General features: G+C 39.0%; 1 pseudogene; it reads right to left on the bottom strand.

Moving 5' to 3' along the window:
- Positions 1-271: 271 nt before the first annotated feature.
- LOC118703036 lies at positions 272-2,382 on the bottom strand (annotated as a pseudogene).
- Between the last annotated feature and the right edge of the window lie 10,348 nt (positions 2,383-12,730).

Here is a 12,730-nt window from a genome sequence, read left to right as displayed (position 1 = left end):
CCTCTCTTTCTCTTCTTCTTCTTCTCCCTTTCACACTCTCTCTAAAAATCAATGAAAACATACCCTCATGTGAGGATTTAAAAAAAATACTACTTTGCTATAGTAAGGGATCTTCACATTTAAGTTGCATTAAACTAGATATTACTTTTGTACAATTTATAAATTTATATCTATATGTTGAGATATGTCATAGGATTTAGAGAGAGTTGATTATTCTGATGTACTTTTAAACAAGATGACAGGTGTTTTTTTTCACATAGTTTTTCGTTTATTAATCCTCCGGTGAAAAATCTGCATAATCACAATGGATCAAGGTGCTGATGAATCTTGACTCTTTCTTTTGGCCAGCATCAACCATGGCCTTTGTAGTACCCCTGACTTTCTTCATTCTGTTCCTGTATTGGGGTCTTCTCATACTGGCCATGTCTTGCTAGTCTATGTTTGGGTTCACTTTTCTTTGCACAATCCAAGGAATCATCAATCTTGCCAAAAGCAGTTGTCAGGCCACCACCAAAATTACTTCTGAACCCAAATACAAAGATGACACCCGATGTGGTCTCACACATTTTGGCTAGTTTTTCCCATATTTCTGTATGCGGTACTGTTGTTTTTCCTGGGTGAAGGACATCAATGACCCTTTGTTTCTGCTGAAGTAGTCTGTTGATCATGAACTTCCTGGTCTGGATAGTCAATGTGTTGTTGATGATGGCTGCTGATCTTCAAGCAGCCAGGGAGGAAAAGCAAGATGGCAATTTTTTAAAATGTTTTAATTACATGCAAATTATCTTTTACTTTATTATCACTCACTTTTCAATTTAATAAGTGTGTAAACTTAGGCCTCATTCCTAGTATAGTGTTTTTCACTTATCTAATGCTGACATTTTCTAATTAACAAAAACTAAGAAAATCCAAGAGCAGAATATTTATAATACTGAAATCTCATCTCAACAAATTTGCATATACATTCAAAACACCATTCTTATTTAGATTTTCATATTAGGTTTAATCTAAATAAAAACATTGACTAGAAATTACTCAGGTGAAAAATGATGTACATTTTCAGAGTGGTTAGGAAGATGGGGAAGCAGAAAAACGCTAAAGATATGAACTTCCTGTGAGCAGCACGGAAGAGGTGCATCAAGCTTAAAAATACCTTCTACAGGAATATTCTTAAAACTCTTAGTTAATGAAAACAATAATAATAATGTGTATTACTGAAGGTAGGGTAAAAGACAGATATATTAACTCATGTGAGGTGTGAAAATGTAAAAAATGTTTTAGAATTACAAAACCAGTATTTGTAATTATTTGGTTGGCCACAAACCTGTTTTTTTTCCTCATCTCAGTATGGCAACCTCATTTTGCTGATGGAATAATCTGCCTTTCCTAACACTACTATTTTTCCTAACACTACTATTTAATCTATCAGTTATTATATTTATCTTCAAAATATATTTCTCTCCAGTCCTTACATAATGTCATCATCTTTTATTTCAACAAGTTTCTTCGTTGGTCTCCCAGCTTGACCACTCTTACTCTTTTTTTTTTAAAGGAGATTTTTTATTTTTTACAAATATATTTTTATTCATTTCAGAGAGGGAGGGAGAGGAAAGAGAAATATCTGTCTCAGGGCATTTGCATTGCTGTTTCCTCTACCTGGAGCGCTATCCCCCCTTGTAGGCAGATGGCTGGCTTTGTAGCTTCATCCAATTCGACTCAAGCATCACAACTTCGCAGAGTCCATCTCTAACAGTATGTGCAGAAAGACACATACTGACCAGTGTCTCTTCAACTCCTGAATTAGTTTTCTTTCACTGATTCAACAAATTACTTCAAACTTGGTGACTTAAACAACACAAATTCATTATCTTACAGTCCAGCAGATCAGACACCCTGGGGTCTCCCTAGAATAAAATCAAGGTGTTGGAAAAGGCGGCATTCCTGGGGGAGCGGGGAAGGAGACTTGTTCCCTTGTGTTTTCTTACCTTTAGAGACTGATCACACCCCTTGCCTCATACATTTTCAAAGTCAGTATGGGTTGAGTCCTTCGTATGCTGTCATCACACTGGTTCTGTTTTCACATTTCTTTTTGAGCTGAAATATTTTCTGCTTTTAAAGACTCATGTGATTATAATGAGTCTGCCAGACTGTGCAGGATAAACTCTTCATCTCAAGATCCTTAACTTAATCGCATCTGCAAAGCGCTTCTTGCTATGTAAGGTGACATGTTCACAGATTTCAAGGATTGGGGTGTGGGCATCTTTGGATGCCATTCTTTTGCCCACTATACCTCCTCACTCTGCTTTATTTTTACCCATAGCGCTTATCACCATCTGCAGTATCATCTGCTTGCTTATATACTTCTATCTTTTCCCCTTTCATTGTACGCAAATTTCTTGAGAACAAAGACTTTGTGTATTTTATTTGTTTAAGATTTTTAGAGAGAGAAAAGGAGAGAGAGAGAGAGAGAGAGAGAGAGAGAGAGAGAGAGAGAGAGAGAGAGAGAGAGAAGGAGAGAGGGAGAGAGAGGGAGAGAGGAATTGATGTGAAAGTAAAACATTGATCAGCTGCCTTCTGAACACATCAAGCATGTGACCCGACTGGGAATCAAACCACCAATCATTCAGTGTGTAGGAGGGTGTCTAACCAACTGAGCCACACCGGTCAGGGCTGTATATTTTCTTTACTGCTATATCCCTGAGGCCTGGAATAGTCCCTGGAATACAGAAGGCATTAAAGAAATATTTGTACAATAAATAAATAAGTCAAGTATACCTAATAAGTAAATAAATATGAATGCCTAGGAATAGTAGATTCAATATTGGAATTAAGAACTATTACTCAAGAAATTTGAATTCATTTGAATATAAGAATAGAAATTAGAGGTGTAATGAAATAATATATCACATATTTACCTTATAGCAATTTGTCTGCAAACCACCACATCTCCCTGGCCTACGCAAGGAATGGTAGGTTAAGTAGAGAAAAATAAGCAAATTCTGTATTAAAAGCTTGTAACTAGATGAAACTTTTATTCTCAAAAAACACAATACACAACAGCATATTGGCTATTAAACTAGATCATCCTCCACAGATTCTGAAGTGCATATGGGTGGGTAGTAGGAGTCACTGGAAAAATTAAATAAAGTCTAAATATTTCACACCAAGAGTGTTGTACATCAAGGTCTTCTAAATGGAAAGTATTAATACTCATTAAAAAATTATTATCTGAATCCATTTCCTTTGTTATTGGTCATAAATTTATTCTATTTTCATTTAACTTGATTATATTTTATTTTTGAGGGATTGCATATACACATTATATTTTTGAGGGATTGAATGTAAATAAAAATTTACTTACTTATGTCCATTGGCTTCAATAATGGGCACAATCATACTTGCACTATAGTCTGTAAGCTAGTAAGAAGATCACAAAGAACAACAGATAATAATATCATAATAAAAAATTTCAAATCGCTAATAATTAATATACTTCTCTTTATAATATCCATAGCCATTTATCTGTGACTGTACACTGTGCTAAATTCAAATGCATCCACACATAAACATACTTGGATAATTAAGATACTCTAAATATCATGTCTATATAAACACATTTAAAAGTTTTACAGTTAGCCGAAACTGGTTTGGCTCAGTGGACAGAGCATCGGCCTGCAGACTGAAAGGTCCCAGGTTCAATTCTGGTCAAGGGCATGAACCTTGGTTGTGGGCACATCCCCAGTAGGGAGTGTGCAAGAGCCAGCTGATTGATGATTCTCTCTCATCGATGTTTCTAACTCTCTATCCCTCTCTTTTCCTCTCTGTAAAAAATCAATAAAATATATATTTTAAAAAAGTTTTAGTTATTATAATCTTACTAGAGGCCTGGTGCATGAAATTCGTGCATGGGGTAGGGGGTGTCCCTCAGCCCAGCCTGCACCCTCTCCAACCTGAGAACTCTCAAGGGATATCCAACTGACCGATTAGGCCCGATGGTGGAATCAGGCCTAAATGGGCAGTTGGACATCCCTCCCACAATTCAGGACTGCTGGCTCCCAACTGCTCGCCTGCCTCCGTTCCTAATTGCCCCTAACCACTTCTGCTTGCCATCCTGTTCACCCCCTAACCACTCCCTTGCTACCCTGATTGATGCCTAACTGCCCTCCCCTGCAGGCCTGGTCATGCCTAACCCAGCTGCCCTCTCCTGAAGGCTGGGTCTCTCCCAACTGTCCTCCCCTGCAGGCCTGGTCAGCCCTAACTGCCCTTCCCTGCAGGCCTGGTACCCCCCAACTACCCTCCCCTGAAGGCCTGGGACCCTCATGACTGCCCTTCCCTGCAGGCCTGGTCGCCCCCAACTTCCCTCCTCTGCTAGCTTGGTCACCCCTAACTGCCCTCCCCTGCAGACTTGATCACCCCTAATTGTTCTCCCTTGCAGGCCTGGTCCCTCTCAACTGCCCTCCCTTGCAGGCCTGGTGCCTCCCAACTGCCCTCCCCTGCTGACCATCTGTGTCCACATGGGGCAAGAACTTTGACCACATGGGGGCAGCCATATTGTGTGTTGTAGTGATGATCAATCTGCATATTACTCTTTTATTAGATAGGATTTGTTATGAGATAACATTGAAAGTCACTGATAATTCTGCATCTTAAATCTTTCCCACTGTTTGGAATGTTATGTTCAGTTTTTTTTTTTATTTTGTTAAATGATTTTTTCTTAAATAATTATCATTTATTTTATTAGGGAATTATTATTTTATTATACTACAATAGGTAATGATAAAAATAAAATTGATAATGGACACACTTAAAAAAATTTCTACTTCTGGAGCCGTATTTATAGAAACCAACTTAAATTTCACATATGATTATTCTCATGATTTTATTTGTTTTGCTTCTTAAATATACATTTAATATATTAAACTAACCAGTAATTGAACTGCTAATTATTTAAACAAATTACCTAAATTTGCTTTTGATTGTGTATTTTTGGCAGACTTTTAGTTGAGTTAGGATAAGAAATGCAAAAATGTTAAGCAACTATACTTAGCTTGAGATCTTGTATCTAGTTGAATAGTTATGATATCAATTAAACAATGAAATTTATGCAATATAAATCTTTATCTAAAAATAAAACTCTTCTAATCAAAGTGCATTTATTTTGACTCTTGGTTTAAATGACTACTGAGTCAGATTATGTTTAAAAATTCTAAGAACTTGATCAATCTTATTGACTTTTAAACCAAATGGTATTTTGATATAAGGACCTATAAAATAAACAATGGCATAGCTTACTATATTAAGGAATTAATTACTCCAAACTTTCCCCCCCATGATTTTCCTAAAATATGGTCTGATAACAAATAATTAATAAACTAGAGGCCCAGTGCATCGATTCGTGCACCAGTGGGATCCTTCAGCTTGGCCTATGGGAATCAGTGGACTACTACAGCAGCCCAGCCTTACCTGCCAGCTCATGGGGCTCCAGCCTGCTGTCTGCGTAGATCCAGGACAGCACAAAGTAGTGTGGGAAGTGGCAGGCAGTAGGGAGGAGCCCAAACCGGGCTGAGTGCTTGTCCCACTCATCCCAGCCCCGCAGCGCCCACCACCACAACCACACTGGGGCACGCAGGAGGAGTGTCTGTGGGAGAGGCTCCAGCAGCCACAGCAGCACTCACAACCTGTGAGCCAGGTGTCTGGTGCCCATTTGTCAGCTGAGTGGTGCTCCCCCTGAGGGAGCACACTGACCACCGGGGGGCAGCTCCTGCATTAAGTGTCTGCCCCATGGTGGTAAGTGTGTGTTATAGCTACTGGCTGGCCATCCACTCACTTAGGCTTTTATATATATAGATGACTCAGCAATAGTTGCTGTTATACAAATGTTGAGAAGTTTAAGAGAAAAAAAACAAAACAAAACAAAACAAAACAAAAAACCCAGCAAGGAAAAGAATTAAAATACTTTCACAGTGACTAGATAGCTATAATCTTTGATATATTGTGGTGGTCAAAGTGCGTTTTGCTTTATTTCAATTACCTAGAGCATGAGCAATATGTTCTTAATGCAACAAAACACATATATACATAAATGTACAATATTTTTGATATATTAGGTATCTATTGTGGTAGTAGTTACAGATATCAGAAATAATGGAAATGCTCGGCCAATTAAGTGCTAGGAAGGCATGATTTAAGTGACCAGACAACAACAGAATGATTTCCTGTAAAAGTCACTGGAGTAAAGGGCATTTCGTCATGTTTCTAATTTCACCTCCAACATCACCTCATCTAGGAAATTTATCTGGCGCCCCTCCTAAACCCTCTTCCTACTTAACCCTCTCCCAGTTGTTAGGTCAAGACCCGTATATAACTACAACAGAACCAAGTTCCTTTCTTCAGAGCACTTATCATGGTGAATAATAATACAATCATTTGTGACATTCAATAATTATTCTTTTCTCCCATTTGAGAGTGAGCTCTGTGCGGTTAAGAACTGAATGAGCTATTGATTACCATCACATCCCCAAGGCTAAGCAAAATGTATGGCACATTATCAGCTCAATAAGTAGCTGGTGAATAAATAACTGAATACATGAATGAATGAAATTATATCTAATGATTTCGTTGAGGCCTGTGCCAGTGTCTTGAGACTACAGATCAAACGTTAGAGAGTCAAAGCCAGCTTCACATAAGTCAAGTACACTTTTTTGTCCTTCTTTACGAATGACAAATACATTCATTGATGCCTTTGTCTGCTAAATGTCAACATTGATTATTGTCCAAACAGTCACCTATGACAGGACCTTTCTAGTCCATGGGTGACATCATACTGAATCAGCAGTATCCGCCAGTTACTAAGCAGATCAGCTACCAAGTCATGTGCTCCAATGCAAAATGAAATGTGGCACGCCTTGCTCAAACATTATTTAAAAATTCAAAAGGGCATTAAACAAGAATGGGCCCTTTCCAAACACCGGGTCCTATGTTCCTACACAGGATGTACACCCATACAGCAAATCCTGTCCATAAGCGGGGGGAGGGAGGAGGAATAAAATAAAATAAACAATTTTTGTTTTCCTTTAGCTTTGGAATCTGATTCTATAAAACTTCTCCTCTTCCTGTTTCTTCTTCCCAACTCTCTTCCATAACGTCACCTAAAGAATTACTCAGGGTGGGGTCTAAGGTAAAGATAGACATATGTAGTAAGCAAGGTAAAGTACCATCATCAATGGAGATTATAAGAAAGGAGTTCAATACCACTCCTGGTCTGTTCTCCATTGGGGCTTTGTTTCATCAACATGCTGCTGGAAGGGAGTATCAGGGCCAGGCATTTCCACTGCCCTTCCCCCAGCAGGGTGACTGCTGAAATGAAAAACCGAAGCTGACATTCATCGGAGTTGTAATTCTCTATTTTGAAACCTCCAGAGTAGCTCCTTCTACATTCATCACACACTTGGCAAACTTCCCTTCTTTCTTCCCCTTCATTTACTTTTGTGTATCACTTGTCTTCATTACTGTCTCTCTCATTAGATGGTTAAATCCTTATTTAGCCAGGGCCGCGGTTAGAACTCTCTCCCACAATCGTGTAAACAGCATAATGTTTTGCAGTGATTCTGCATATAATCTATATGTGCTAAAAATAATAAGTGGTTGCATAAACAAATCTCTCATTTGTAAACCATGAGCTTTAAGCCGGCGTTTCTTTCTTTCCTAGATTGCTATAGAGCAATTGTAGGCCAGTGATTCTCAAATTGTAGCTCTCAGAATCACCTTCAGGCATTTGAAGACACAGAATGCCGACCACTCCCATAGTTTCTGATTCCGTAGGTCTGAGACAGGACCTGGGAATCTGCATTTATAACAAGGTCCTCAGTGATGCTAATGTTGTTGGTTCATAGACTGCATTTTGAGAACTGTTGTTCCAGACATTAAAGAAAAAAATTAAAAACCCTAAATAACATTTGCTAAAGCACTTGGTAAAGAAGACTTTATTCAAAGGGTTCATTCTGCAGGGTGTAGGAACCACTGCAATGGTATTTTATAATGGGGAAGAGAGATTGGCCATTTGGAAATTTATAGCCAAGAAACAGGGTGGGAATCAGTACTTGGGAGCCTGGTGAAAAAGGTGAAGGAATGAAGGAAAACACAAACAAACCACAAAAAACAAAACAAACAAGCAAAAAAAAACACCCCACAACTCATAGACACAGACAACACTATAGTGATTACCAGAGGGAAAGGGAAGCTGGGGGAGGTAGAAGAGAGTAAAGGGGATATAAATGGTATTGGAAGGAGGTTTGACTTGGGGTGATAAACACACAATATACAGATGATGTGCCATAAAATTGTGCACCTGAAAACTGTAATTTTATTAACCAATGTCACCTCTTTATTTAAACAAAAGAAAAGAAACATTTCTAAGGAAAAGCCTCAGGAGGAAGAGGATATTCTGGCCAAACTGACCTAACAGGATTCTGGCTGAAGGTGGGACAGGATGATCAAACATCACCTAGGGCAGTGGCCAGCAAACTCATTAGTCAACAGAGCCAAATATCAACAGTGTAACAATTGACATTCTTTTGAGAGCCAAATTTTTTAAACTTAAACTTCTTCTAACGCCACTTCTTAAAAATAGACTCGCCCAGGCTGAAAACAGACTTCTGCGCATGGGCCACGAAGTTTCAATCGCACTGTATGTGAGCAGCCGCACATAGTATTTTGTGGAAGAGCCATACTTAAGGGGCCAAAGAGCTGCATGTGGCTCTCAAGCCGTGGTGTGCCAACCACTGACCTAGGGCATCTCGGGGCACAGAAACCTGGTCAAAAATTGAGGATGATCAGATATTGAAAGTTGGGATTCTGATTAAGCTGATTTAGCAAGGTTCTTACTAAAATTGGACAATTCAGGGACAAATATGGAAGTCCAAAAGTCAGGCCTGGTTGAAAAACAGTTCAGGTATTTAAGCCAGTTTGACTCAGAGGGTAGAGCGTCGGCCTGTAAACTGAATGGTCCTGGGTTTGATTCCAGTCAAGAGCATGTACCTTGGTTGCAGGCTCTTCCACAGCCCAGCCCTGGTCAAGGCATGTGCAGGAGGCAACCAATCCATGTATTTCTCTCACATCAATATTTCTCTCTGTCTTTCCCTCTCTCTTCCACTCTCTCTGAAAATCAATGGAGAACATATCCTTGGGTGAGGATTAAAAAAAAAAAAAAAAAGAGTTCAGGGGAGTTTGAGTAAAGTTGGATCAATGGGAAAGGCTTTGTCACATGGGTAGAATAGTTAGTCATTTGCAGACTTTTCCTAAGGGTGACCATGTGCTGGGTCTAGATAAGTTTTCCAACTGACATGTCTCATTGGATCAAGAAATAATAATCTCGGAAGACAATTATCCATATGTCTCTCACATTTCCCCACTAACCTCCCTTTTCCTTACACTATCTTTTCAAGGACATTTGCATAGGGGCATCCTTGGATGATGAGTTATTGTCCCCACCAGAGTAGAAGGATGTGCGTACTGTTCAGTAAAATAAAGATAATGTCTCCCTCTGGAGTAGAGTTCAGGCAGTTTTGTTCACAGTTCATTTTATAACAAGCAGGGCTCCCTATGCTCGGCATCCCTCAGCTCTGATGCAAGCCCATTGCAGGTGCAGATCCATCTAATCCCCTCTCAGGTGTTGCCCAGATGAATTAGGGGCCAGAAGAGAAGGAGGCAAAGAAAATTGACGCAAATGATGGTCATATCACACTGTGCCCAGTGCCTTTGTCTCTGGCTTAGAAATTGCATATATTCTGACAGAATTCACAAAGCTAAGAAGCTAACTTGACAGTTTACAAGTAGGATAAAATATCATAAAATTAACAGTTATTGACAAATAATAAAGGAAGGAAAATAGGAGGAAGAAGGAAATGATATTATAAGAGAGAAGGAGAATAATAGTTACGATTTGTCTAGTTTTTAAAAGGTATTTATTTAAAATTATTGCCTGTTTTCTAAAAGATTCTAAGAATTCTTTTTTTTTAAATATATTTTTATTGTTTTTTTTACAGAGAGGAAGAGAGAGGGATAGAGAGTTAGAAACATCGATGAGAGAGTCATCGATCAGCTGCCTCTTGCACACCCCACATTGGGGGTGTGCCCGCAACCAAGGTACATGCCCTTGACCGGAATCGAACCCAGGACCCTCCAGTCCACAGGCCGACGCTCTGTCCACTGAGCCAAACCGGCTTTGGCTCTAAGAATTCTTAGAATGGTTTTTGGTGATGATATTAATTAAAATTAGGCTTTTATCACTCAGACCTATTCTCTGCATTAACAACTTAAAATATAAAAATAAAATATTATATTTTTGTCCATTGAATGCAACTGCAAACACATTAAGACTCGTGATTTATTGTTTTCACTATATATTTGAAAGATTTTTCTTACTTCCATTTTCTCAGGCATAAACTTAAATAACTACCAGACAATGGAAAATTCATTCCTGATTATTATTTTCACTTCACCAATATTTCAAAATTTAAAATAGGCCACTAACCATACTCAGGATGGAAGATATGGATGGAAGCAGTCAGATTGAGTGAGAATTTACTTTTCAATCAACATGAGAATTATTCAATCTATTTTTTTCTGCCTCACTAAGAAGATAGGATTCAATTTACTTGTAAATCTTTTCATATGTGACCAAATTTTTTTTTTACATTAAAAACTGTAGAGGAAAACATCAAGAAGTTTGATTCAGATTTGATCAGAGAAAGTTAAGAAAAGCAGCCCTCACCGTTTACCCCTTTATTCTGTCATTAACTCTAACTGGGTGATTATCAGCACTTCAGTCCTGGGAATCACACACACACATCCAAAGCTGTGGCCCAAACAGCTGCCCACACTGCCCCAGGTAAGGGTGTGTGCAAGCCAGGCTTCTCAGCTATGGTGGCCAAGTCAGTGTCTTCCACCTACCTTCCTTCTTATTTTATCCAATTTCTAATTCAAGGATGATGAGGACATTTTAAAAATTGAAATATGGCTTGGCTGGGTAGCTCAGTGGTTGAGTGTCCACCCAAGGGGTTCCAGTTCAATTCCTGGGGAGAACATGACTGGGTTGCAGACTCTATCTCCAATGGGGGTGTGCGCTGATCAATGATTCTCTTTCATAATTGATGTTCCCCCCCCCCTCTCTCTTCCTCTCTTTGTGTATGTGTATCTATCTCATCCACTCTTCTCCTCTGAAATCAATAATATATATATTAAATGGAATATGAATCCATACTGCTGGGGTTCTTCTCCCAGCCTTACAAAGGGTTCAGAATTCTGGAGAAAGGGGCTGCGCATAGATGATTAAAGAGTGAGATGAAAGACAATTTTGAAAGGCATTGGGGGTCAGAGGATCTTAAGCTAAAGGAACTAAAGACTCACCTTTGTCTAAGGACCCGGTGGTATTTATTTAACACAATTTTTCCTAAGGCAAGGTGTATATACATACTTAAAATACTTAAAAGTGTATGGTATCAAATGGTACAGAAGCATTGTCAGTTTGGGGAATAGCCTACAGCTGTTCAGGTGTTTGGCCAACAGGAGGCAGTAAAATGCCCTGAGCTCTCTGGCAGTTAACAATCCTATTCAGGTTTGGGGGAAGTGCCATTTAGCCATTTCCAATAGGGAAATTACATATGTGGCTTAACCTTGTTGAGCAGCCCAAGCTTCACCAACCTTTTGGTGAAACTCTTGTCATTATTACATGCTGGAATTGGTCCCTGGCACCCTCCCAACCCCACCCTGAACACTCACTGCCAGGGAAATGTAATTTTTAATTTTCCAGTCTCTACAAGTCCAGTAAGGCAGACTGGAGGAAGATTAGAAAAAATGTTATATCGAACAAACTATGCCAACTTATATTTCTACCAATGTACTTGTGAAGAGTAAAGCAATGTTTTCCTCTACTCTCCTCCTATAACCATAGAGAGAGAACAAGGTTTACCTTCTTATTATAGTGGAAATTGATAGGACCTCTAATATCATTAAACAAACAAACAAAAAAACAAACAGAAAAGGGTGCTTAAAAAGCTATTGTTTTAGCCGAAACCAGTTTGGCTCAGTGGTGGAGCATCGGTCTGCGGACTGAAGGGTCCCGGGTTCGGTTCCGGTCAAGGGCATGTATGTTGGTTGCGGGCACATCCCCGGTGGGGGTTGTGCAGGAGGCAGCCAGTCGATGTTTCTCTCTCGTTGACGTTTCTGGCTCTCTGTCTCTCTCCCTTCCTCTCTGTGGAAAAATCAATAAAATATATTAAAAAAAAAAAAAAAGCTATTGTTTTAAAAAACAAGTAAGTAGAGATTTAGCAAGTGACACCTTAAGAATTGATGTGTACTATTTAGCAACAGCATGCTGTTTTTAGGCATATTAATTCTACCTGGAATGGAATGTTGTTTTATTTAATTGGTTTTCACCAAATTGGGTCTTTTACATTTACAATGAAGGGCATCATCCTTCAGAGGGTCCCATTTTTAATATTGATAGAATGCTCTTTTTAAGTTTCTTGAGGGTTTTATGATTATAGTAAGGCATTTTTTGTGTAATGTCGCCTTTACTTTCAAAGGTCTAGAAATGCATTTTTAAAAAAAGTTTTCATCCACTTTATTAGCTTTTAACATTCACATAGCCTCACCTCACACTGAGGACTCTTTTGTGAGGTGTTCACCCCACTCTTCCCAGGCCTACAGAGCCCACAGTCCCATTTTCTGA

The sequence above is a fragment of the Pipistrellus kuhlii genome, unplaced genomic scaffold, assembly GCF_014108245.1.
Source record: "Pipistrellus kuhlii isolate mPipKuh1 unplaced genomic scaffold, mPipKuh1.p scaffold_m20_p_4, whole genome shotgun sequence".
NCBI classification, from domain to species: Eukaryota; Metazoa; Chordata; class Mammalia; order Chiroptera; family Vespertilionidae; genus Pipistrellus; species Pipistrellus kuhlii.
Note: the sequence above shows the minus strand (reverse complement) of the source record. Positions and strands in the feature narration are given on the sequence as shown.